The sequence below is a fragment of the Lepisma saccharinum genome, chromosome 11 (assembly GCF_977018435.1).
Source record: "Lepisma saccharinum chromosome 11, izLepSacc3.1, whole genome shotgun sequence".
NCBI classification, from domain to species: domain Eukaryota; kingdom Metazoa; phylum Arthropoda; class Insecta; order Zygentoma; family Lepismatidae; genus Lepisma; species Lepisma saccharinum.
The window spans coordinates 26,934,028-26,959,746 of record NC_139239.1 but is presented as its reverse complement, the minus strand read 5'-3'; the positions used below and the strand labels follow the sequence as shown (position 1 = coordinate 26,959,746).

General features: G+C 41.4%; 1 protein-coding gene across 4 annotated transcripts in view; it reads right to left on the bottom strand.

Annotated features, from left to right (window-relative positions):
- LOC145994691 (insulin-like peptide receptor) overlaps positions 1 to 25,719 on the bottom strand; it is a 267,151-nt gene that overhangs the window by 88,134 nt on the left and 153,298 nt on the right. The window lies entirely within an intron of this gene.

Here is a 25,719-nt window from a genome sequence, read left to right as displayed (position 1 = left end):
AAAAGCGAAGTAAAATAAAGCAAAGTCAATCAATCAATTAAAGTAGACTCTGTCCATGGTTGAACATTAAGACTTCGTTACAGTAATGATAATTCTTCTGGTTCTGCATTCCGTTTGAAATGCTTAATTTGTGTAACCACTCTCTTTGAAAGAAGTAAGATCTAAAACTTTGACCTGCATCTCTGGGTTTGGAACTTGGAATCAGAACTTTGGATCCTATACGTTTGGAACCGGGTCCATTTGACCACCCACTAGTTTAAAGTGATATCTGCACCAGCCTCCTCGTAAGGCTGTCTGTCACTTTGCAAACAAAGGTCTCGGGTTCGATTCACAGTGGAGGCACTTTGCATAGTGGTTCGGATTCCACTTTAAATTGTAAGTCTAGTCCCACTTAGCCTAACTGAACATACGATGGGCTTAAAACAAACTTATCGATATCCCAACCATTGTGGAATGTGCTCCACAGGGGGATCGAACCTGGGACCAATTATTGCAATTGGACAGCGTCAGTCACTTTTCTATCGGGGAGGAGCATGGAACACTTTAGTTGCTGGAAAAATAGTACGCATATTTTATGTTGTAAATGCCTACAGTGCACGCAATGAAAGAATGCAACTGGACTTTACAGAGTCAAATGAAGGTGAAGTTCAATGTTGCCAATTTCCTGCTTTATGGTCAGTCACAATCATGCTTCGGCCAGTCAACATCTGCTATCCCTTCGCAGTTGAAGCAAATACTTTAGTTGGGGTAAAGAAGATACATCTCCTTTTGCTGAAACGTTGCGGCTGTTAGGTTTGGCAATACAATACAAAAAAAAAATTGTCTTCATGGCAACGAAACTTCCTTGATTGGTTCAAGGGGCAACACATCCTCTTTCTGCCCACCTACTATGACAGGTGGGAACTCTTGTCGCTAGAATAATAGTTTAGACTGCGCCTGCTCCCCCCCCCCAGTCTTTCCCTCCTCCTGGAATGTACTTGTAACTCCATTGCCTAAGAGAAAGACTCTCAGAACAAGAACAAATCTGCCCCCCCCCCCCCTTCTTGTTACTAGGCGACAAGTAGCGAAACAAACAACTCCAGCAAAGCAACACATCACAAAAAAAGTTGTTTGCGCTACGAAGCACTCTAGAAAACGAAAACAATGCTTTATCATGCGACATTCCCCTCGGCAGGGGTGGCACTGCGCGGCAAACTACAATAAGCTCTCTGGCAACTGGAAACCACAACACGAGCCTGTACTTCTCCTGGAAAAGTTACTCCCTGTGCGCATTACCATTTGGGTTCTCATCGATACCGTCATTCTTTTGTCACATTTGGGTTCTCATCGATACCGTCATTCTTTTGTCACCACCCAAGTACGTAATTTCGATGGAATATTACAATATAAAGATTTTCTAAATGCTTACATGCAAACTTACGTATGTGTATCCTAAGTTGAATTATTTCCTTATCTTCTTTTTATTCAGTTCGACACTTTTCTGAAAATTTCACCAAAAATTCGATGCGAACTTCAGCAAATACTGGACTACAACCCACCCAACTCCACGAAAAATATGTGTGTGTGTGTGTGTGTGTGGGTGTGTATGTATGTTATGTTCCCGCATAACTCTCGAACGCCTGGAGCGATTTCAACCAAACTTGGTACACGTATCACTTGCAACCTGGAAAGAAATACTGTAGGGTTAAGATACCCCTCCTACCTCTAGGAGTAGGGGTGGGAAGGGAGCGACATGTAAAAATAATAGAAAACGACCGATATTAGTCTTGAATCTATGGTTTTCGGGGTCGCTAAGATCAATAGTGACACTCCCAATGCCGTTTCACTCCAAGTTCATCATTTATCAGGATGGGGGTGAGAGGGGGTGAAAATTAAAATGTCAAAAATGACCTAGATTAGTGTCGAATCCATAGTTTTCGCAGTTGCTAAACTAATTGGTGACATTCCTGATGATCAAACTTGGTACACATAGGACTTACAAACTGGAAAGAAATACTGTGGGGGTAAGACACCTCTGGCACCCCTAGGGGTGGGAATGAGAAGGGGTGACATGTAAAAATAATCGAAAACGACCGATATTAGTGTGGAATCCATAGTTTTCGGGGTCGCTAAGATTAATAGTGACACTCCCAATGCCATTCAACTCCAAGACACCCCTGACACCTCTAAGGGTGGGGGTGAGAAGGGGTGACATGTAAAAATAATAAAAAATAACGATATTAGTGTGAAATACATAGTTTTCGGTGTCACTAAGATGGATAGTGACACTTCCAATGCCGCTCAACTCCAAGTTCATCACCTATCGGGTTGAGAGGTGAGAGGGGTTGAAAAATAAAAGGTCAAAAATGACAGATTAGTGTGAATACATAGTTTTCGGAGTCGCCAATTGGTGACATTGACGATGAGCAAACTTTATACTTACAATCTGAACAGAAATACTGTGGGGGTAAGACACCACTGGCACCTCTAGGGTTGGGGGGTGGGAAGGGGGTGACGTGAAAATAATCGAAATCGGCCGATATTAGTGTTTTCGGGGTCGCTACGATGAACAGTGACACTCCCAATGCCGTTCAACCCCAAGTTAATTTTACACTATAGTTAGAATTCATTATTTTCCTGTCTAATAGAAGATTGGGATAAATAAATACCCGGGCAATTAGCGAGTACTTACATAAAATAGCAACTACACAAATAAATGACATAACAAAAAATAGAACACACATGGTGTGTGTGTTTGGGGGGTGTAAACAAATGCCAAAATTAAAAATATGTAACAATATTGCTTAGTTTCAATGCAGTTGAAGGTAAGATAGTTTCTAGTAATTCGCAGGTTTTAATTGAATGTGGTATTTGCTTCGGATCATCTATCTATCTATCGGTGAATCACGTAAAACAAAATCAGAATTAAATATAATTTAAAAAAAACAACTTCCTTTTATACTTAATACAGAATCTAAGTAACAGAAATCTCAAATAAATCAATATACAAGTGTTGGGAACTTCAAAGAGCATTGTTAATTACAAAGAAGTCAAAGGAATCTAACTAAGTTCTACATGAAACATACATAGTTTAAAAAAAAAAGTTGCTGACCAAGGCAGTTTATAAAGATGTAAAAACACATGTAATAGTAACATGAAATAGTATTCCATCATTTTAGTTTAGTTCTTCGTCTGAGGAAGACCCTGATACAGGGTTGAAACGTTACATGTTAAGTGTTTTTACATCTTTATAAACTGCCTTGGTCAGCAACTTAGTGTTTTCTTTAATATGGAAAACAAGGCTTAATTATATCACTAGTTTATTTTGCATAACACATTAATTGAAAAACATGTGATATTTTGTTTCTTAATTACACAATCTTACTAGTTATGAAATGTGATAGATTACTGAAAACTTTAAATTCACAATCGTCTGGTCTGGTTGTTTCGATAAATTAAAACTTTTTATCCTTTTCATTTTGGAGGCGATCTGATCAGCAGCACGCTCCGGCCGCCTTTACCTCTCGGCCCCCGGGTACCCATTGATTTGAGGCTGGGTGAACTCCGGAGCCGCTTTATGCGGGACAAGGCTGGAAAAAATTAGACCACCGCGGCTCTCTTATTTGTTAATGCATAGAAGAATGTTTTTCCTAAAGTGGCATAAATGAGACAAGCTCAAGGATATAGGCCTGACCTTGTTCGAACCTGGAATCTACGCTAACCACTCTGCCACCAAAGCGTATGAGAAACATAATTCCGTCTCAGCTCAGCAGTCAGGTTGAACACGCTATGGAGACTGAAAATAGCTTCTTCCAGCATTCGACTGCTGAGCTGAGACGGAATTATGTTTCTCATACGCTTTGGTGGCAGAGTGGTTAGCGTAGATTCCAGGTTCGAACAAGGTCAGGCCTATATCCTTGAGCTTGTCTCATTTATGCCACTTTAGGAAAAACATTCATCAGAGGTCATAACCATTACAAGATAATGTCGCTAATACGAGTCTGGGCTTACAGACATGCAGATTTAGGAAAAACAAATTGAATTGAATTACGGCATGTGCTTGTATATTTTCACCATTCCTCGGGCGTATATTCGCTTTCTCGAGACCCCACGAGAAGCTAGTTGCTGTCATGGAAGCTGGAGAGGCTGTGTGTGAAGGAAGCAGTTGTACGCTTCCTTGAAAATTGACGATTTTATAGGTATATATTTATTTTCGGTGTTATCTTTATAAGGATTATGGCGTGTACCGAAACCTGAACTACATACATATTGTCAATACATTTTAACACTTGTAATATATTTGTTGCACAATATATCTCTTTACGAACCTGACGTACGGTGAATGTAGCATTATTAGACTCGCATACAGGGGCCGAGTAAATAAAACATGTGGGGTGGGGTAAGAGCGTCCACCTAGAATCTTGGACGGTCGCACTTGTCCCAGGTTGATTATTCACTAGTAGGTTATTTTTCGTTGCCTTACTACCGTTAGGTTATTCTCGACGACAATGCCCCATGTGTATTGAGCAGTATGCGTGCTAACTTTTTTGTTCTGGGGAATGCCCACTCATTCATTCATTTTGCCAGTTAATTTTGCTGTCTGAAGGACTCCCCGGTATCCCCCATTACATTCACATCTTACGGATGACGTCTCGTTACCGCGATCTTATTTTTATTTCCCGCATAATAAGAAATGTCCCGTAGCTAGTGGCCACACCTGTGTCCCTGATAAAGAGATTGGAACATGAGCACTCGAGTTTCGATTACAGTCCTCTTTGAAATTTGAGCAGGCCCTTGGAAAGCGTTCTAATATTTCCTTACAACAACCGCCCTCCCTTCTTCCCCAGTATTTCCCCTTGCAGGGCAAGATCCTCCCCACCCACTGGCCGCCAGGGTGTGGAAGAAAAGTAAAGTTTATTGCGTCGCCCTTCTTCCCATCTTCTGCGTTCTGCATTGCAATGTACGGTTCTCCTCTAGGCGGAAAATTGAATGAGCGGGAGAAGCCCGGCGAAAATTGAATCTTCCTGTGGTTCCTATACGTGTGATTGTCAGAAGCTAAACTCGAGGAGTGGGCGGCCCTCTGCGTAAAATCTGACCTTTTACCCATCGTGCCTCGCGAGAAAAGTGCCCTTTAACCTTTCGTTAACGTGTTCCCTGCTAACGGTGTTCACTCATGGTTGTGTTCACTGATGTACTACGTACAAAAAATAATACGGAATGACGTTGGGCCAAGATGGCTACTATTTCAGGGTTGCAATGGGATTCCCTGAAAATTTAAAGGTTCCCAAAAAGGAAAGTTGCTAATCGGGACTTGGCGTACAGCTTAAAGTGGGATTCAAACCAATGTGCTTCCATCGGGTATCGAATCTGGGACCCCTTGGTTACAAGACGAGGACGTTTCCACATTTCAGAGTAATTCTGAAATGCATTGGATAAATTTTGGTTACTTCGACTTGAAATTATAATTTTGTGTAAAGTCTGAGATACAACTAAATGCGATGGAAATCAAATCTCTTCCTCAAAAGCTGAGCGCTCACGGAGTAGATCTGTCGTAGGTTCGATCCTCACCATCGGCAGAAAGAAATTTTTCACATGAAGAAGAGAGAAGAGGTGCTTTCTCGAAACGTAGTAGAAGTTAATGGATATTGTCCAATTAAAACTGCATGCTGATAAGAACCACTGTCAGTAGCACTTCAGACAATTATGTTTATATTCCCAATCCCATGCTGTTTTAAGAAATAGAATTGTGTCGATACTTAAGTAGACGTTGTCCCCTGCTTATCTCAGTTCTTGTTTCAATTCGTGCCCCTGACATTGCATATGACTGAAAGAAGGAAGATGGGTGATGGGCCACTTGCTTATTATTGCCTTTGCCGTATGTTATGCACGATGTGGAAGGCATATATCGTTGTCAGGACACTGTTCACCAATAAATTCACAAGACCCTTAAAAGTCTTTAGTCTTTTTCGTTGCTGGAGAAACGCGTTCTACCAAACTAAATATCCATCACAGTAGATGCTTTCTGGAATCGGTGATATGCATTGGTTATTATTCACCGCGTATGATAAATGTCCATTGACGAACATCCAATATTTTCCAATCGGAACACGGCAGTGATTGATAGCACCCGTGTTCATGCACTGTCACCTGCGTTTGCGAAACAGACCAAAAACACCTCAATCACGCTAATGGCTATATTGCGACACAACGGATTCATGAACAAAGAAAAGTGCGTGGCATTTAGAGACTGTCTTTCGGCGGCCATGAATGTGAGCAAGCCCTTTCTTTTTCTGTGCGTCAAAATAGCTCGTCGTTGTCGAGCTTACATTCTAGCGGAAGACTTTAGCACAATGAGTAAGTGCATTAGGGTACTAAAGCAACCTTGAATTAATAACATCACGCGAGCTAATAAATTGCTGGAGCACGAAGACATTTAAGAGATCTGGAAGCCATTAGCACATAGTGCAATCAGCGATGGAAATATTGTAAGCCCGAAATAATGTGCAGAGTCCATAAAGAAATATACTACCGATACGCAATTGAACTGCTCCTAAGAAGACTGGTTGATCTTGAGGGCGTTAGGGAGAACTCTTGCGTTTGGAACTGTGCCACGTTTCGTTCAAGTGCCTTTTTGTCTTGTCTCAGCAAATGCGACTCGTAACATTTGTTTCGATTTGAAAAACTTATGCGATGTCACAATTTCTGCAAAAGTTACATATGTTCCAGCATTTCAGTCAATCTCCATATTTGTATTCTTGTTATTTTACGTCGCTTCTCTTCCGATTTTGACTAACTACAACAATGAGAATGAGACACTCACGGAAGGGACTCGAAACATGGAACCAAGACAACCACAAGATTCACTTCAATACTCTGAAATTCTAAACAGATGGAGCCAACTTTTCTGAATTCAGAATCCCATAGCGGTTTTTCGAAATTAGTTGTGTTACCACTGCCTGGTTGCAAAGTAAATTGCTCATACTTCGGAAATGATGGATGGAAACTGACCACAAACCCTTCGAAATGCTCTTACATAACGATTTCATTGAAGCAAAACATTCTTGAAGGTAATTATACACTCACCGACATCACTCTAACAAAAGAAGCACAACACCGAGATCTCGGTATCCTCATAGATTCTAAACTAACTTTCGATAATCACATATCAACCATCACAAAAAAGGCAATGCGTATGCTAGGCTTACTTTACAGATTCACCGAAATCCATAACCCGAAAGCACTTTACATTTACTTCAAAACTTTTGTGTCCCCCATTCTAGAATACTGTTCACCCATCTGGAACATGGCTGCCCCTTCTCATACCTCCAAGATCGACAATGTTCTCAGTTTTTTCCTCTCCATCGTTCGTTATAGAGTGCCGGCCCTGAGACACCTACCTAAGAGAGATCTGCTTATAAACTTAAACATAAATACTCCAGAATCACGCAGATACGTTGCAGATATGAAATTACTACATAAGATCATTAATGGAAACCTAAGATGCACCATCCCACTCCACGAACTCTCCCTCAGAGTGCCTAGACCCAAAACATGGAGCAAGGAAACTTTCCACACTGCAACTCCAAGACTCACTCATTCAACGTTCACTATTTCATAGGCTACCAAATCAGTTCAATGTCATCTCAAACCAAACCGATATATTCAGTTCATATCCATCTTTTATCACCAACATAGAAAAAATTGTATGTAAGTAATGCTTTTGTGAAACACATCTGTTTGGAAATGTCTCGACTTGTTTATATTTATATTTGTTTATTTTCTTTTATTTTATTTTATCTTGTTTCGTGTGTTCATTTTAACACTAGTGTACTGTTTTACTGTTGTTTCTTTCCGGTTTAAAATGGCTTCTGCTGTACTGGAAATTTCAATAAATAAATAAATAAAAATTAGGGGTGTGACATGTGCATAATTTGCACTAAACTGTATTTTAAACTAACTTGATTGGTCCATCTAGAGGAACTGCATTTGACAAACCGAAAACTGCATTAGGCAGCTCTGAGCCACTCTTTGAGCGCCATGTTTTGTACGAAGACGAAGAGTGTGCGGTCATCTTGGGTGCATAGAACTGTAGAAAAAATATATAAAATCTCCACAAGGACATCTATCTAACATCAGAATCAGCCGCGGTGCGGGCCACACTTTGAGAAACACTGCACAAATGTCAGCCGTGGTTGCAAGATTTCGTTGTAAAGCGTACCCAAGTTTTTCTTCCACGAGCGTTCAATAAAAATGCAGCACCAAGGCCAATTGTGCATGGAAAGCTGCATTCTGTCCTACCATGCGGATACGGTAATTACTCCAGAGTTTTCATCCCTGGAGGATTTTCTCCAGCAGGTGTGAGCAGAAGGCACGCCCTGGAAGGTCGGTCGCAGAGCAGAAACCGTGACTGGTCACTGGAATGCGGTCCAGCAGAACCTTACCGAACAAGGGGACAGGTGTGAGAATGTGAGTGCGAAGGTTTCGGATATCACACGAAAAAGTCCAGCAAAGGCTCCCGGCTTATCGTGAGAGGAATTTACTTTGTAAGGGGGGAGTAGATTCCGCTGAATCTATATGTCGCGAAATACATACACAAGGGGAGAAGTATCAGACTCGTTATGTCTCGAGCTTCCTGTCGCGTTCTCGTCTCGGATATTGATTGATTCGGTATATTTTACTCCGCTTTTCTGCCACTTGTAGCTAATCGCGAAGATGAGAATGAGTGAAATTGAAGGGACACTTACAAAGAACACTCTTGCCGATGCCGGGATTATACCGCGTTTGTTTCAACCTGTCCCGCTTCCCGCGCTTGCTGGTCGCTGGCTTTTCTAGCAGAAACCACGCGTCATTGCCGTGCAGACCGTGTGAACTCCGTGCGCTGGGGAAAGCCGAAGCCAGGCTGTGAATAAAATACGCGGAAATACACAAATATACACAATTTCCCTTCCTAAATGTTCCAGAATAAATTCCATCCTGGAGATTTTAAAACGCACACTAATCAGCACCACACTTGCAAAACAAGCTTCTTCAACAAGACACAAACCAAACACGTGGGAGTTAGACTGCAATGTGGCAACAGCGTCCACGTAAGCGCCTCTCTTCTGGCTTCCATTCGCTCCTCGCTGCCCAGCTGACGACCTTTTCCTCGTTTCTCATTGGCTGGCACCGAAATTATGGAGCCATCGCTAGCGCGGGAAACGGGACAGGTTCTAACAAACGCGATATAGAACCCGGCGGCACCCCTGGCATCTTAGCGTGATGTGATAACCACTACGCCACGGATAAGAACATACACAGCGTGTCTCCGCATATAATTTAACAGCGTATAGAGGCAATTGAGGCAAACACCTTTTCATCCTAAAGTGTACAGGCAATTAAGGCAAACACCTTTTCATCCTAAAGTGTATCTGTCTGATGTCTCGTTTCGATGCTACGGATCATCGAAAATCGGGCATAGCATCCTGAAAATATGCAACTACGCAATTATTATAAACAAAATATAATGATTTATCTCAGAATAATATTATACCGAAATCTCAAATGCTGTCAGTATCGTCGCGATTTTACAGGGATCTGTCTACACAACTCTAAAAGCATCCAAATCAAGACTGATGCACTTTTGGTGCAACAATTGGTAGAGTCTTTGAAATGATCGTGTCTGATGTTCTCATTTGATGCAGTTCACGCAACAGTAGCAATGAAAAGTGCCCTTTGGTGCTCTTCTTTGTGTATTTTGACGCAAGAAAACTGAATTATTAACAGTGAACATATTTATGTCCACTGTAAGCAACACTTTGGGTCATGTATGTTTCTAGTTCCGACAAGCCTAGAAGAGGCCTCCTCGATGGCGTACTGATAATGAAGGAGTCCCAGGTTGGATACCCGGTGCAGGCACATTGCACAATGGTTCGCATCCCACTTTAAACTGTAGGTCCAGTCCCGATTAACCTGTCTCTATAAAGTGAACTTAACAATTCAAACAAGTCTCGAAGCGTCTGTTCCATTTCTCGTCTATTTTTACAAGACTTGTCTCGCGCTACCATCCCTAATAAACAGGGTGGTTATAAATTTTGGGGCGCATTTCAGTGACGAATAGTAAAAGAACAAAAGGTCTATCCCAACTCTTTTCTACATCAAATTAGTCAAGGAGTTAAATGGTCAGTCACCTCACAGTCGTGACAACGTGAAGTAGACTCGGATGAAACATGCCAGAAAGGAATAAAACGGGTAATTCAGGCGATGTTTGAAAATTGCACACGCAAGAAAGTAAAATTAGAAGCAAGACAAGGTGTGTGACATTCCTGACAGGAAAACCAAGTCTTGAACCGCGTGCAGTGGGATGGGAAGGACATATAATGACCTCCAAACAACTACCTTTCAAAGTTTTGGCGCAGTTATCGGTAGTGCGCATACAGCCTCTGCTTTTATTATTTTCCGATACTGCCCGCATGACTCGATTCCTACAATAGCCCACTCTAAATCAAAACTGCATCTAAATTGGTCGCCTAGGGAACGTGCACTTGCTTAAAGAGTGGGCGGTCGAATGCATTAGGGTGACCTGAATATGAGCCCAAGATATGTGCTCGAACTGGGAATTATACACAGACAAGAGAAATGTCGATATGGAAACTATCACTTAATCAGACGAGACCGAGAACGAGTGTCTCGTCTCGTTCCAAACTTTAATAAATTAGAATCTAAGAAATTTTTCACCCTTCGACACCTTTTTTAACGAGGCTACGGAACAGTTGCATTATTCTGAATGTAAGCAACCTGGCTTCACAGTTGCCACTAATTAATTGTCTTTGCATTTACTGCAAGGCAGAAGCTTGCCGTTTTGCACACTACTACCCTTGTAGGCGCTGTAGTCGAAACCATTTACTTATTTGATAGCTTAATGTCAAGTCAGCAGACAGGGTCTGTGTGTACAATATATTATTACAATGCTGTACGGAAGATGTCGCGCGTTATCGTTGGGGAGCGTGTGGCCACAAACCCAATAACCTTAAATCAAACATCCAAATATCACTTACAAGAAATAAGGCTGTATTTTTTTGCACAGACTTACTGTACATAAAATATGACATGTCGGTATACATAATCTGGTAGAGATCAGGTGAGTAAGTCGCGTCGTGAAGTCATTTTGGTTCTCAAATATCATGTATTATGATCTACGAAATTCGCGAACGAGACCGAGAGTGTCGGACGTTAACTCTCGTCACTTTCTTGGTCTCGTCTCAACATGCATTAAGCGCAGAATTTTCGGGACTGGTGCTGCCATCTGAACAGTAGTTGTACAAGATGCAACGATAGATAGACCGAGATTCTGTCTCGGAAAGTGCGTTCCTGTCTCTACTTTTAAAAAGCCATCTCTTTTCAGTAAAATTTAAATGTGTTTGGCATATCATCACCTTAAAAACACTCTCGTCCACTTTCCTATAAAGCGATTGCGAAAATCTAAGGAGCGGGCATACTTAGATCATATGCTACACATATTCTGTGCGTAAGTTGTTGTCAAATTTGCCCATATCACTCCATTACTTTGTTCTTTTGGCATTAGTGTTATAGTATCTTGTAGTACAATGAAGTATGTCAACTTTTCTTCTTCGCTGCACCAGTCTGGACAACTCCCTCCTCATTCTCCCCTTCCAATCCACCCTCCACGGCCCATTCTCCACTCCTAAATTCTGTTGCTGCAAACTGCGCAGAAGGAGCCACGAAAGGGCCTCGTATCGATTCCACGGGCTGCCTTTCCGTTTCCCAGACCCGCCCACCCTCATCTCCTACGCGACAGCCTCCTCACTGGGTCACGTGGAGACTGAGAGATGTAAACTTCCGGCTCGTATCAGAAGGCGGACTGGCAGGGTTTGAGCTAACTACCCGCCTCCTCAGCCAGGCACTGACCGTCGATACGATCCTGACGAGTTAGTGTTGCTATCTATCGAATAAGAAAAGCGGACCAGTCCTCACACAGCACATTCCATGTGTATTCAGTAAACAAAACAAACTGGCGAATCGACTTATCGAAAGTGCCAACAGGACTTTCTGTCATACTCGATGGTTAAAAAAATCGATATGAATCTTAATATACTGTGGCGCAACAGCCCTTTAGTGGCAGAAATGCGAAGGAAACTAGGCCAAATCAAGCAACAGCGCTTTGATGGCCAAGGCTAGATTTGTCCACACTTCTCCTCAATATCTCACCCCACCCACAATTTTCGTTAACGCCCCCTAAAATCATCGCAAAAGGCCCAATTTTATGTTGTTTTTTTTTGGCATTAAATCCACCTTTACACTCCTAACAACGGCCTTACACCCCCGAACAAACCTGGACCAACCCTTGTTCAATACCACCGTTTGGAGAGATTTTAGTCTTGGTATGGGTGTTCACCATCTATGCAATATGGCTTTCTAGACACGAATGCGATACTTCTTAGGTAGCTCTCCAGAATACTAATTCAACGCTGGCGTACTGGGACCCCCACGAAGTATCGAAACCTATTACACCAAACGCAATGAGGTTAACCACTCGGCAACCTAAGCATATTTCTCTCTATCTCTCTCTCCGGTTTATGTCACTTTTCCGTTTCTGTAAATTAATACTCATGAGATGAAATGAGGTCAAGACTTGAACCTGGAACATTCGGTGAACCAGATTTTTTAAAATTTGTACCCGCGTACCCGATTTTCGACCCCTTACCGGGTACTCTATTTTCGACTCCCGTCACCGGATACTCGATTTTCGACTCCCGTCACCGGATACTCGATTTTCGACTCCCGTCACCGGATACTCGATTTTCGACTCCCGTCACCGGGTACTCGATTTTCGACTCCCGTCACCGGGTACTCGATTTTCGACTCCCGTCACCGGGTACTCGATTTTCGACTCCGTGACCGAGTACTCGATTTTCGACTCCGTGACCGAGTACTCGATTTTCGACTCCGTGACCGTGTACTCGATTTTCGACTCCGTGACCGGGTACTCGATTTTCGACTCCCGTCACCGGATACTCGATTTTCGACTCCGTGACCGGGTACTCGATTTTCGACTCCGTGACAAGAGTACTCGATTTTCGACTCCGTGAGCGGGTACTCGATTTTCGACTCCGTGACCGGGTACTCGATTTTCGACTCCCGTCACCGGATACTCTATTTTCGACTCCCGTCACCGGATACTCGATTTTCGACTCCCGTCACCGGATACTCGATTTTCGACTCCGTGACCGGATACTCGATTTTCGACTCCGTGACAGAGTACTCGATTTTCGACTCCGTGACAAGAGTACTCGATTTTCGACTCCGTCACCGGGTACTCGATTTTCGACTCCGTCACCGGGTACTCGATTTTCGACTCCGTCACCGGGTACTCGATTTTCGACTCCGTGACCGGGTACTCGATTTTCGACTCCGTCACCGGGTACTCCATTTTCGACTCCGTCACCGGGTACTCCATTTTCGACTCCGTCACCGGGTACTCCATTTTCGACTCCGTGAGCGGGTACTCGATTTTCGACTCCGTGAGCGGGTACTCGATTTTCGACTCCGTGAGCGGGTACTCGATTTTCGGCTCCAAATCCCGGTACCCAATTTTTGGATTTCCGACCTAGGTACCCACCAGATCCGTATATTTTCAAAACCGGGTAACCCTTTTCCGAAAATTTTAGTCATCCTTAAAATAAAGTTATAATATACACAACAACAATAATAATAATAATAATAATAATAATCTCCCCCTCCCCAAAAAAAACTCTCTCTTCCTGATACACTATTAAATGCAGTAATGGGTGTTATCCACCCAGATTCCCAGAGAAGGAAGTTTTGGCCACTGTGAAAACGTGGCAGAAAATAAATATTAGTAATACCTGAAGTTCCTAGTGAGGAAAAAGAGCTTGCTAAGGGTCGAACTGGAGCTAACCATATGACATCCAGGCCGGGGGGGAATAGAAGAGGGGGACGAAGCAACGACAGCATAAATTGGCGAGTGCATTACCGAGGGCAAGTACTCGCCCATTTCAGTCACGGAAGCAGCAGAGGCACTTCGATGGAGACACGCGACTTTAATCGGAACAGGAATGGGGGGAGGGGGCCCCTCTTGGACGGCTCCACGATCAAATTGACACAATTTGCACCGCACACGTATGACATGCCAGTCATTAATAGGCAATTTCCTCTACTTTCCCCATTTGCAGCGATTACGCTGGTACCGTTTGCCGAGCGGGTGTACCCTTCTAAATATCTAGGATAAACAGTATATTATGGAAGCAATATGAACAGGAATCGCGTATACCTGAAGGTATAAAAGAGTAATATCGTACAAAAGAATACTACGCTTAAAATATAGAGGCCCCTTGGGAGACCACTGTTCAGAAGCGGACAAAATTGATAGAATCAGTCAAACTCGCTTCAAAATAATTTCGAAACAATGCATTAAGGAGGATATATGGACCATTAGGAAAGGAAACCACTAGAGGATGTGATAAAATTTAGAATTAAAACAAATCATTAAAGTAGAAGGTGGCACAGAGCAAGATGCCCGAAAGAATGTTGTGACAAAAGGCACTTCAGAGGAAGGATAGAAGGTCAGTGCTGTTGAGGAGTAATGGACAATAACATTTGAGAGAAGAAAAGCAGGGAGGGAGGGAGGGAGAGGGAGAGAGAGAGAGAGAGAGAGAGAGAGAGAGAGAGAGAGAGAGAGAGAGAGGAGAGGGGGGAAAAGAGATATGAGAGAGAAAATACAATGAAAGAGATGTGAGAAACAGAAGGGGAGAGAAGAGAAATATGATATTGAGGTGGGAGGAGAGAATTTTTAAGATCGTAATTTCATTTTCTTTAACTCCCTGGCGATTTTTTCGGAAGCGCGGTTAGCAACACTTGCACTGTCGCAGACACAACAAGTGCACTTGTGCTCTTACAAGACAATCGTATACATTCACAGGATTATGACTTCTCTTAAAGGAGAGCACAGGCGGACTTCTAAATGATTCGTATTCCTGTTGTTCCATTGCCATGGCACTTTCATAACGGATTTAGGAAAATCTTTTGTTGTTGATGTGCATTTGTTGGGCGGTCGGTAGGCTAATTCGTTCATTTACTTCACGTGTGTCTTTGCACAGTTAAGTTAAACGTGACAGGTAGTCGTTAAGTGGTGTTCGCTTCAGGTGTCATTCTTTATTTCCTTCTTACCGACCTCCGTGGCGCAGTGGTTAGCACAGCGCGCTACGTCAGGGTTCTTGGCTTCGAATCCCGACCTGGACATGGGTGTCCTTGGCGAGGTCCCTTCATCAATTTCATCCTATCGTCACTCGCTTTCGCGATTAACCAAAAGTGGAAGAAAAGCGAAGTAAAATAAACAAAATCATTCATTCTTTATTTCCTTCACTATCGCCATCTGCATTTTGCCACACCTGAAACTCCGTTATCTGTATTCTACAATCTGTTTTTCGTGTCCTGTGAAAGCTTATATTATTTTTTTTAATAGTGTGGGAAACTAGGGGATTATCATGATTTTTACTACAAAAACTTCCGATTGCACTGGCAACACTGGCGCAGACAAGACGCGCAATGTGGGAGGGGAGGGAAATAATCGAGAGAAAAAAAAACAATTGCAGTTCGCAGCTCTTCAATAACTTCGTTTCAGCGTAAACATCGTTCTTAAAGCTGCGGTAGTTTCGAATTAAGAGGAGCTGGAATAGATTACAAGAACCCTTGGAGGGGGGGAGAGGGGGGGCAGCAAGAGAGATTGCTCCAGCAGCGCTTACTCCACATAAAAAATCTCTTGCAAATGGATTAAATGTTGATGGAGGGAGGGCTTAATCACAGATGTCCTCGCCACTGTTTCGGATTTCAGAGCACTGGCAACTCCCCGCGATCCCAATTCCCCCCCCCCCCACCTACGCGGACGCAAGTCAGGAGCAAAGAGCCAAAAAAAGAATTTCGACAACGATTAGAATTTCCAGAAAGCGCTCGTTCAGATCCTGACTGCAAGGTTTTCATGAACTTAGAACGTGCCTCAACTATGTACCAAGGCAACGGAGGGGGTTAATGAGAAATGTGGTTATACAAAAATTCCAAGAAGTCAATAAAGAAAATTGTAGCTACATGTGTCAAAAATGGTGCCCTTATATAGTCCAAACATTTGTTTCTAAAAACTGGGGTAACCGCCCTCTCCCGGCTGCATTCAACGTTGCCACGGTCAATAGACTGCCATTCTCTGATTTTATTTGTAAGGGGTGTCTCAGAAATATTTTCGTTTTTGAATCCGCCCTCTGGGGCAATTTGCACATTACGGGGAAATGAGATGGATCGCAAACGCTTGGCAACATTGTTAATATTTAGTTGCCGTGGAGCGCTTTACAGGGCAGCAACGTGCTTTTTGTGTTCGTGAGTTTTATAAAAATAATGATTGTTATGTTGTTGTGAGTCGTTTGTACCGGCATCATTATAACCTGGCAGGAATGAGAGACGTCCCAAGCGCAAATTTAATTAAATATTGGGTGAGAAAGTTTGAAAGCACTGGAAGCACTATGACGAGTAAACTAAATTAGTGGAGAACTGAAGCAAAAAATTACAGATGAAATCAATGCTATTCCTCGTGCAATGCTTCGGCGAGTGATCGAAAACATTTGTTCAAGAATAATAGAATGTGAAAACATGAACGGTCACCATTTGTCCAATATCCTTTTCCACAAATAAAAATTGTAATGTTTAAGCTTTCTTTTGATAATAAATTTATCTTTATACAAAAAAAAATTAAGTATTTATTTTAATGGTTTTAAAAACGAAAATATTTCTGAAAATATTTCTTTTACATATTTTATGTCGTGCAAAACGTTGTTGAAGAAATATAAAATATTACGCCACGAAGGTCAATAGAGCATACATATAACACCCGAAATAAACAGCTTCTAAAGCCATTCATCACCAGGTTAACATTAGTTCAAAAAGGACCCGAACAGATGGCAATTAAAATATTCAATAACTTACCAAATGATATAAAAGCAGAAAATGAAACAAGGATCAAAAATAAATTTAAAAAAAATTGTATTAAATCCATCCCCACTCATCCGCATCGTCGAAATTACGTAACCTTGAAAAATAGAAGGAAAAAACTTGCAAGACGCAAAATAAGGGTCGACGATCTATGGAAATATGCAAGAAGTTAAATTAACTCAATGTATCAAAAGTTCTACTATGATTCTAGTAATGGAAGAGCCACGATTGATAGATAGGTAATGTATGTATTCTGTATGCTCTACCGTCTTTCATCACTCCCTCCTCTTCCCAACCGAGGGACTGGTGACGTGGTGGGGGCGCTCTTTTTGATAGCACTGGATCGCCCATCAAAAAAACCATCAAAACAAGTCTTGACCTCTCAAATCTCGCAAAAAAAAAATCATTGTTCGGAAGCTGCATTTTCAGACGCGACCACGGAGCTATGAAGGTTAGTGAACACAGACGTAAGGACATTTTTTTATTTTTCAGTTATGGTCCAGGAGGAATAACTTGACACACTTGGCGTAACTTTTTCTAGCAGCTCTCGAGACTGTTTTGGCGCTACGGTTTTCAACTGAAATGTCAAAAAAGTATTCACAGGATCGAACCCGAGAACGGTAGCACAAAAGGCTGAAGCAGTAGGGAACAGTGGCGGATGAATGACAGTTTCTCATCAGTGCGGACTTTTCTTTACCTCTCTTCCGCTACGTTTACTGGGTGTTTATTGGTTTTAGACGTTGTCTCCAGGAATGACCGCTTAATTTTAGATTTAATTTTACAAGAGTTGGGGCTGAATGCTTAATTTTAGATGTTAAAGAAGGTAGATGGTATTTTAAAACTTCAAAGACGAAGGGTTACCATTTACGCTGTTGATTCGCGACTTGCGCTAGCTACAGACGTCTCGGGGATTGCTGATAGCTAATTTTTTACACCGTGGGAGATGGTCGCTTTTTAGACCCTCCTCCCCACTCAATCCACTCCAGCTCTCACCACTAATCTATGTAAAAAGAAAGCACTCATCTTGCAGAAAACTAACATAAAATAAGAATTATATAGAGGCACGATAATCGACATATCAATTCAATTCTCGCAGAGCTCCTCCAACAACTCATTTCTCTTCGTAAATTTGATTACATACATGAATGCAAAATTTTCACACATTTTTCAGTTTCCAAGTCAGATAAAACTTATCGAGAATTTTGGTACTTTCAGACAGAACTCAGCTTCATCTCAACCTTCTACTTGTGTTGCGATCCCTTTAGGCAGCTACGAGCACACCTTCTTACTCTTTCTCCCTAGAGATGATGGCCTTTCTTCTTCTTTGACTCTTTCTTGATCTCCTTTCGGTCTTGTCTCGAGACTCGAAATCATATTCAAAAATGTATAACAAAAGTTATTAAGAGAACTAAAAAGCTATATTTTCTCCACAACAAATGCAGCCTATCTATCAATAATAAATAAATAACTCTCATTGCAAAGTCATTTTGATTGGGGCAATATTTCCATATTCCTTAAATTTCAATTAACTTTGGTCATATATATTTGGTGCACTCGCCTCACTTAATGCCGCAATTTGTACTTTTTACAGCACTTTTGTTCAACGGACAGTTCAACCAACATCATTCCATTGTTACTGGTGCACATAGAAATGCATTAAAGGTTACTTTTACCAGCTGCTGTACCATGTGATGCACGAAAATGCATCAATTGAGAAGATTACACACGGTTCATTTCAAAGAAACCAAAATTACACCTTAAGTGCATCGCATCAACCTTGATATGATGCATTTCGAGTTGTGCATGAAGATATATTTTTATTATTATTATTATTATTATTATTATTATTATTATTACAAGTAATATGTTATGTTTTTGCTTTCTCTCCCCTTTGTGGTCTGTCCATCCGTCTCATTGGAGAAGAATCTAAAATTCATATAAAACAATATTGTACATGTAGTCATTAAATACATGTAAGGTAACAATTTTAGTGTTGAAGGAGTGACTCTATAAATATTAATATGATAAAAACTGCAGCTAGGAATTGAGTTTGACTTTGTTGATGCAGAACAGACTGCTGGGAAAAGAATCGGAAAAATCTTTCCCGAGAACAATGTGAACTTTCAAATTCCTAAATCGTGAGTCACGGATTCGAATCTCGGATAAGGCATGCATGCCTTTCATGCATTCCGCCGTTATTATCCAATTATTCTCACCGTCTAGCAATGTAAACACACTTGCCGGTGCGTAATCCAACTGCGCAACGTTCAATGTCGCGATGCATAGACACGACAGGTATGCCTGGTACCCGCGAAATCGTGAGTCTCGATAACGCGAATACGTGACTGTTACGTGTCCAATCAGGAAAGAGGAAATACAGTACCTCTCCAAATTCGAGTAATTTCGAAGTAAGGTATTCCGTACATGGACTTCCCCTTCAGTACAGCTCTGCCAAGATGAGAAAAAACTCGCGAACTACAGTGGACTGTCATGTTTTCCCTCTCGTTCGCTTTCGCTTGTGTCCGTGTGTCCCCATATTTATAATTCCACTCTCTTGCTTCGTTGTCAAAAAACTCAACAATGTGCTTTCCTTGTGTACGGTATTCCCCTTCACGATGATACAAGCACTTGACTCTGAATAAAGGTGACGACGATATGTTAAACGTAGCAACGCAGGGGCAGGATTGCATGGCAAGCAGCTGATTGCATCGCCCACGCTTCGACAACACCGCCAAAAGTGTTTTCTCCTCTTGGTCGAGCTGTAAGGGTAACTTACTTGTGCATTCGAGTTAACAACGAAGAAACAAATGAAGGAAGCATACCTGGTCTTCGTCAAAGATAGCATCCAAGCAAGGCCCAGGACATCCGCATGTCACTAAAAAAAATATGCGACTGAGTTGCTACCAAAAGTGGTGTAATACCGTAATTGATGTAGCATAACACCTAATCGAGTGTTAAAAGTTGTGGTGTGACGTCAAATGGTGTAACAGGGCACCAAAAATGGTGTTAAATAGCTCCGATTTCGCGTTAACACCAAAAGGTGTGTTCTGTTACCACAACTTCCGGTGGCAAGTTAGTTGCATATTTTTTAGTGTCCATTACGCTATCGGGAAGGGCAAAGAATTTACACGAATACCCCTCTAGAGAGTGGAGTGAGTTGCGGGGTGAAGGTAGCTCAATGCAGTATGTACAATAAAAATTGTCAGTTTCGACGTGTTCAGGCGAATCTATTGTGAAGATAATAACTCTGATATGACGTCATTGTAGGTTAGGTGCTATGCGAAACAGGTAAAAAAAAAAGCCGTGGAGACATGTGATGAGATGGAATTCCAACATATGAATAATCATGTTTATCTTCATTCGGCCCCAGAGGCACTTGTTTCTACAGCTGTTGCAACACGATGACAGGCGAATGACTAGAAACAATCATTATTAATTTATTTTCTTTTAACTTTGCAAACCTCAAGGTTAGGTCATGACAGTTGGGACATGCGTTGGTTACATGCAACTTCGAAACTTCAATGCACTTCTCATGTTAGAGGTGCATGATTTATTTTCTGATCGCTTGGTATATGCCCGGAGTCGCCTTTGAGCGAATGAATGACCGCGCTTTGGTGAATGTGTGGCAACGTTGTCGGGACAGACTGCAAAAAAGCAACTCTAAAAATAACGGATTGGGACCGTCAACACTGTCTGCCATCCGAAAACCGTGGGTGGAGAAAGATGAACAGTGTCTTGTGGCAAAAAAGAGTGTTTATTACGCAAGAGGAATAACCTACCTCTACTTCTCTCTTTCTCTCCCTCTTCACTTCTTTCCTCATTTCCTCTTTTTTCTTTCTCTCCTCCCTCTTCTCTCTCTCCCATATCCTCATTTCCCCTCTTATCACTCATCTCTCTCTCGCTTTCCTCTCATATTTCTCAGATTTCTCTTCTCTCTCATATTTCTCTCCTCTCATCTTTGTCATTTCCCTTTTATTTCACATATTTCTCACTTCTCTTATCTCTCACCTTTGTCACTTCCTTCTTATCTCTCCACTTTCTTACATCCCTCGTATCTATCATCTTTCTCACTTTCATCTTCTCTCTCACCTCTCTCATCTTTCTCACTCCCCTCATCTCTCTCATCTTTCTCACGTCCCCCTACTCTCTCATTCATTCTCACTTCCATCTTAACTCTCACCTTTTTCTCCTCCCTCGTATCTATCACCTTTTTCCTCCTCCCTCACATCTATCACCTTTTCTCCTCCATCTTATCTATCACCTTTTACTCCTACCTCTTATCTCTTGACTTTTTATACTCCCTCTTATCTCTTAACTTCTTCCCCGCCCTCTTATCTCTTAGCGTTTTCTCTTCCCCTTATCTCTTAACGTTTCTCTTCCCTCTTATCTCTCATCATTCTCTCCTCCCTCTTATTTTTCATTCTCTATTTATTCTTCTTGCCTCACCCTTCTCAGTCTGCTCACTCTTCTTTATCGGTCTCCTCATTCCTCTATCTTTGTCTCCCTCTTCGTCTTCTCTCACCCTCCTCTCGCTTCTTTCTTTATCTCTCCTTCATTCCTTTGTTGTATCCTCACTCTTCTTTATTTGCCTTCTCTCTTCTTTCTTTCTCACTCCTCTTTTCCTCCTCTGATTTCATTCTTTCTCCTATGTTCTAAAAAGTGAACCCTACGTCGTAGCAGTTCTCCGAGAGCCAAAGACTGTCAAATATATTTACAAATAGGAAAGGGAATCACGTCAATAAGTTCTTTTGAAAATCGTAAAAATGCGGAGAGATGCTGATGATTGATTACAAGTACTTATAAAGTATTATACAGGTAGCTCTAGCTCTAGCTCTAGCTCTCTCTCTCTCTCTCTCTCTCTCTCTCTCGCTCGCTTGTCTTAGAGAATCAGTTCGACGTACAAGGAAGGAAGGAAGTAGAATATGTTTTGAGGAGAGAGCAATCACATCTATTATACTCCTTAACACGTGTTGAAGGAGTTTTTCATAACGAGAGGATGCTGAAAAGCTCGTAGCCCAACCAAGTTCCCAAACTGTTTAGAGGAAGGTCACATTATGTCTTGAAAGTGCATATCCTTGTTTGTACGCATTGCATAATTGACAGGCTTTCTTGTTGTTTCAGATTTATTAAGTGACCATGTCTGCTAAGCAAGCGAAATTGCAAGACAATGCCCCTGCCCATCGAGCAGCAGCAACGCAGCAGAAATTGTAAGACCTGGGCTTTCAGTGTCTTGATCATCCACCCTATTCCTCGATCTGGCTCCATCTTACTATTTTCTGTTTCCTCAGCTCAAAAAAAAAACCAGATGGGACGCCATTTTGCTTCAGATCAGGACGTGATTACTGCCACAGAGCATTGGTGCGAGGAGCCAACTTCAATTTTTTTTTTTAAAGTGGTTTGCAAACGTTGGAGCACCAGGGCAGAAAGTGCACTGAGCTTGGAGGGGAGTGTGTTGAGTAATTATGAAGTTTCATCATTCCAAGTGCATTCCATCTACGTCGGGCTACGAACTTTTCAGCATCCCCTCGTACATTTTATTTTCGGTTAGGGTGAGAAGTAGGAAGAAGTCTCCATTGCCCCTCTACTAGTTTTCTCCTTTCAAAATTCTTTACAATAAATTCTTTGCAGTGAAAACCCTACCAATGAAAAAAAAAATACTTTCTTTCGCAACAGTTTAAAGTTAACGTTTCTTACATGCTTTTCCCTGTGAACTGGAATACGGGTTGCTCTCTTATAACCCCCACATCAGCCTCAATTCAAGTATACACAAAATTCCTAAGTATTTTTAGAGAATAAGTACAGATGGCACTACGGTCGGACACCTCTAAATTTACGCGTTTAGCCGATGACGTCGATAAGTTAAGAAGGCGGAGCATCGAGGTTTAGACCAATAACAAACTCCTCCAAGGGCATTTACCCTTAGGGTCTCGTTTTTGGCGGCAACCCAGATTCAGCGTCACATGCCATTTTCTCTCGAAGTAAAAAAGGCCTGGAATTAATGCTCTTGTAGAAGAGATGGCCTTGCGAGTCTAGTACTTATCACCCGATTGGTCGGATTATCGGCTCCCTCCTCGGACACGGAGGTCTGCAACTGCGCATTAATCTGCTTTTCATAGGTTAAAAAGGCATAATATTATTATGCGGTCGCAACGTCACAACGGAGACACGAAGCGGAGCAGACAGGTTTTTCGCCAGCTTCAACAGTTTTTCCCGATCCGTGTTGAATTTTGGTTCTTGCTGTTCTGATTGCCATGTAGTCATATTCCTTGATTGGAATACAATTCACATGTAAGGTGTACATTTTGTTTGTTTCGGTAAAAAAAATGATCACAAATACACACAAAAAATGGATTTGCTTGCATTAACAAAACACGTTAGGTCCAGTTTTTTGGTGAGCATAACTTTGATAGTATTTACTAAATTTGGTAAGTTTGACCAAATTATTCCTTAACTAAATCAATGTGCACGATTTCTATGAGAATCTGTTTCTGGCGAACGATTATTTATTTTTTTCGCCAATTTAAACCAATGTTTTGTTACCAGAAACCACTTTTGTGGCCATTCCTAAAACTTTTTCCCCTGTGTATTTAAAAAATGAAGTTATCAACTTTAGATTACCTGTTTCTCTTTACGTTGGAGTTGTAAGTGAATATTTCAAAGGTTATATTAAGCTGGGTAGAGTGTAGCATGAAATGTCAAATGGACATTGTATATTGTGTAGTGATTTTTCTACACCTATTCTAACGCTACATTTCGAGAGAGCATATCTTCTCTCGAAAATGCAGCCAACTCTCACCGGAAAGTGTAGCACCACCAACGGACTTTTATATTTTCATCATTTAGCGTCGCTTTTCTGCCACTCTTGGCTCATCGCGACGATGAGAAATTGATAAAGGGACGCTCACAAAAAACAATGGAGTGAAACTAATTCAATGCTGCATGCAAGCTAAAATTAAAACATTACAAAAACAGAAACTTCATTGACATGCACAAAAAAAAAACAATTAGGACGTTCATATTAAAAATTTTGACGATATGATTGAAATAAACTCTTCTTATGGCCAGATCTCTGGAACAATATGGACAACGCTCTCTCAAGATTAATTCGAATATAAACGCTTGTCAAGAAATCTAGCGTAATTTGGTATTTTGGTCGTAAATGAAGAAACCCATCTATCTCTCCTTAGTGACAAATTTTTCATGTTACATATACAGTTGTTATAATGAAGAAATAACAAATTCCGTGATGCAATAGCTCTTCGAGAACAAACGCGTGAGTGACGTATTACGGAAGTGGGGGGGAGTAAGAATGCTAAAAATTCAATTTCAAAAATCTTTAATACGTTGACATTTTCAGAAGCAAAAACGAATCAACATATAATACAACTGTTACACGTTTAAACAAAGAACGGTACGGAAGGAAAGATTTAACACGCACTTGAATTACATAACACCAAAGCGAGCCAATTAGAATGTAGACAATGGACGGAACAATACAGCTGCAGTCTCCTCCACCTCGAGCCACGAACCCGGAATTAGAACCGTCCACGTGTCTCATCTACTTTCGGGAGAAGACAAGCAAAGAGATCAACAATCATTTGGCTCCTTTTCTCATTTCCAGACGAAAACAACGCATGCTTCATTCCTCGAAGGGCCAAAATTAGATTTATCCGCCTAGGTACACGAGCGAAGAAGAGACGCCAAGAAGTACTCTTATCGGTAATAGTGATCAACAATGACCAAAGTGGGGTTCCCCGTTACCCTTTTGTTGGCCAGGTGTGCAGGTACGGCTAGGTGGGCTTTCATTTGAGAAGATGAGGACTTAAGTATTGCGAAGGTCATCTGGATCTTCCTCTCCTCTTGATCTTTCGACTTTTCTTCGCAGTTAAATCTATTTTGGTAACTTTTGTTGTATTTTGCAGGGTAGTGCCAGAACAACAGAACACTCGCAGTTAGTTTTTTTGATTTTGGTTTATTTTACTTCACTTTTCTGCCCCTTTTGGCTAATCGCGAAGATGAGGATGATATGATGCCAGGCCTGGATTCGAACCCGAGACCTTTGGCATCGTAGCACGCTGTGAAAACTATTACGCCACGGAGACCGACTTACAGGACTAGGAACTACAAATTACAAAAATATGCAAAATAAATGAACTTATGACTTAAAATTTCTATAAATAATCTGTGGTTGATTTTTATTAGAGAAAAGATGGTAACTATAAACAAATGTGCAATATTACTAAAGCAATTTGATTCTGGTGAACAACGATTTCCTTTTCGCCTACATAAACAACAGTTAGGTTACAAGAAACTATTTTGGTTCTTCCAAACAACCTTTTTCTCTGTGTACAAGCGTACGCAGGGTTATTTTTCGGAGGGGTTGGAATTGCAAAGGTAGATATTACATTCATATTACATTTAAAAAGTGAAATTACGGTCTATGACCCGTCAATTTCCGCTGCCATCCATCCAACTACCGTAAAATAAATTGTAATGGTCCGTTTTCAAAATATTAACGGCCATTTCATAGTTGCACTAATTAATGTAATTTCAATGATTATGTTTTTTTATTTATGGGACAGGCAACTCTAATTTGCAATCATTTTCTATCTTTATTAATACTAAAATATTCAAGTTTAAATTAAAAACGATTGCATCGCATTTTTGTAAAGTGACCGCCAAATTTTAACGGTAGAATATTGTGTTCTAACAACGGCGGAAACCACACAGAGCACCTGTAATTTTTTTCCA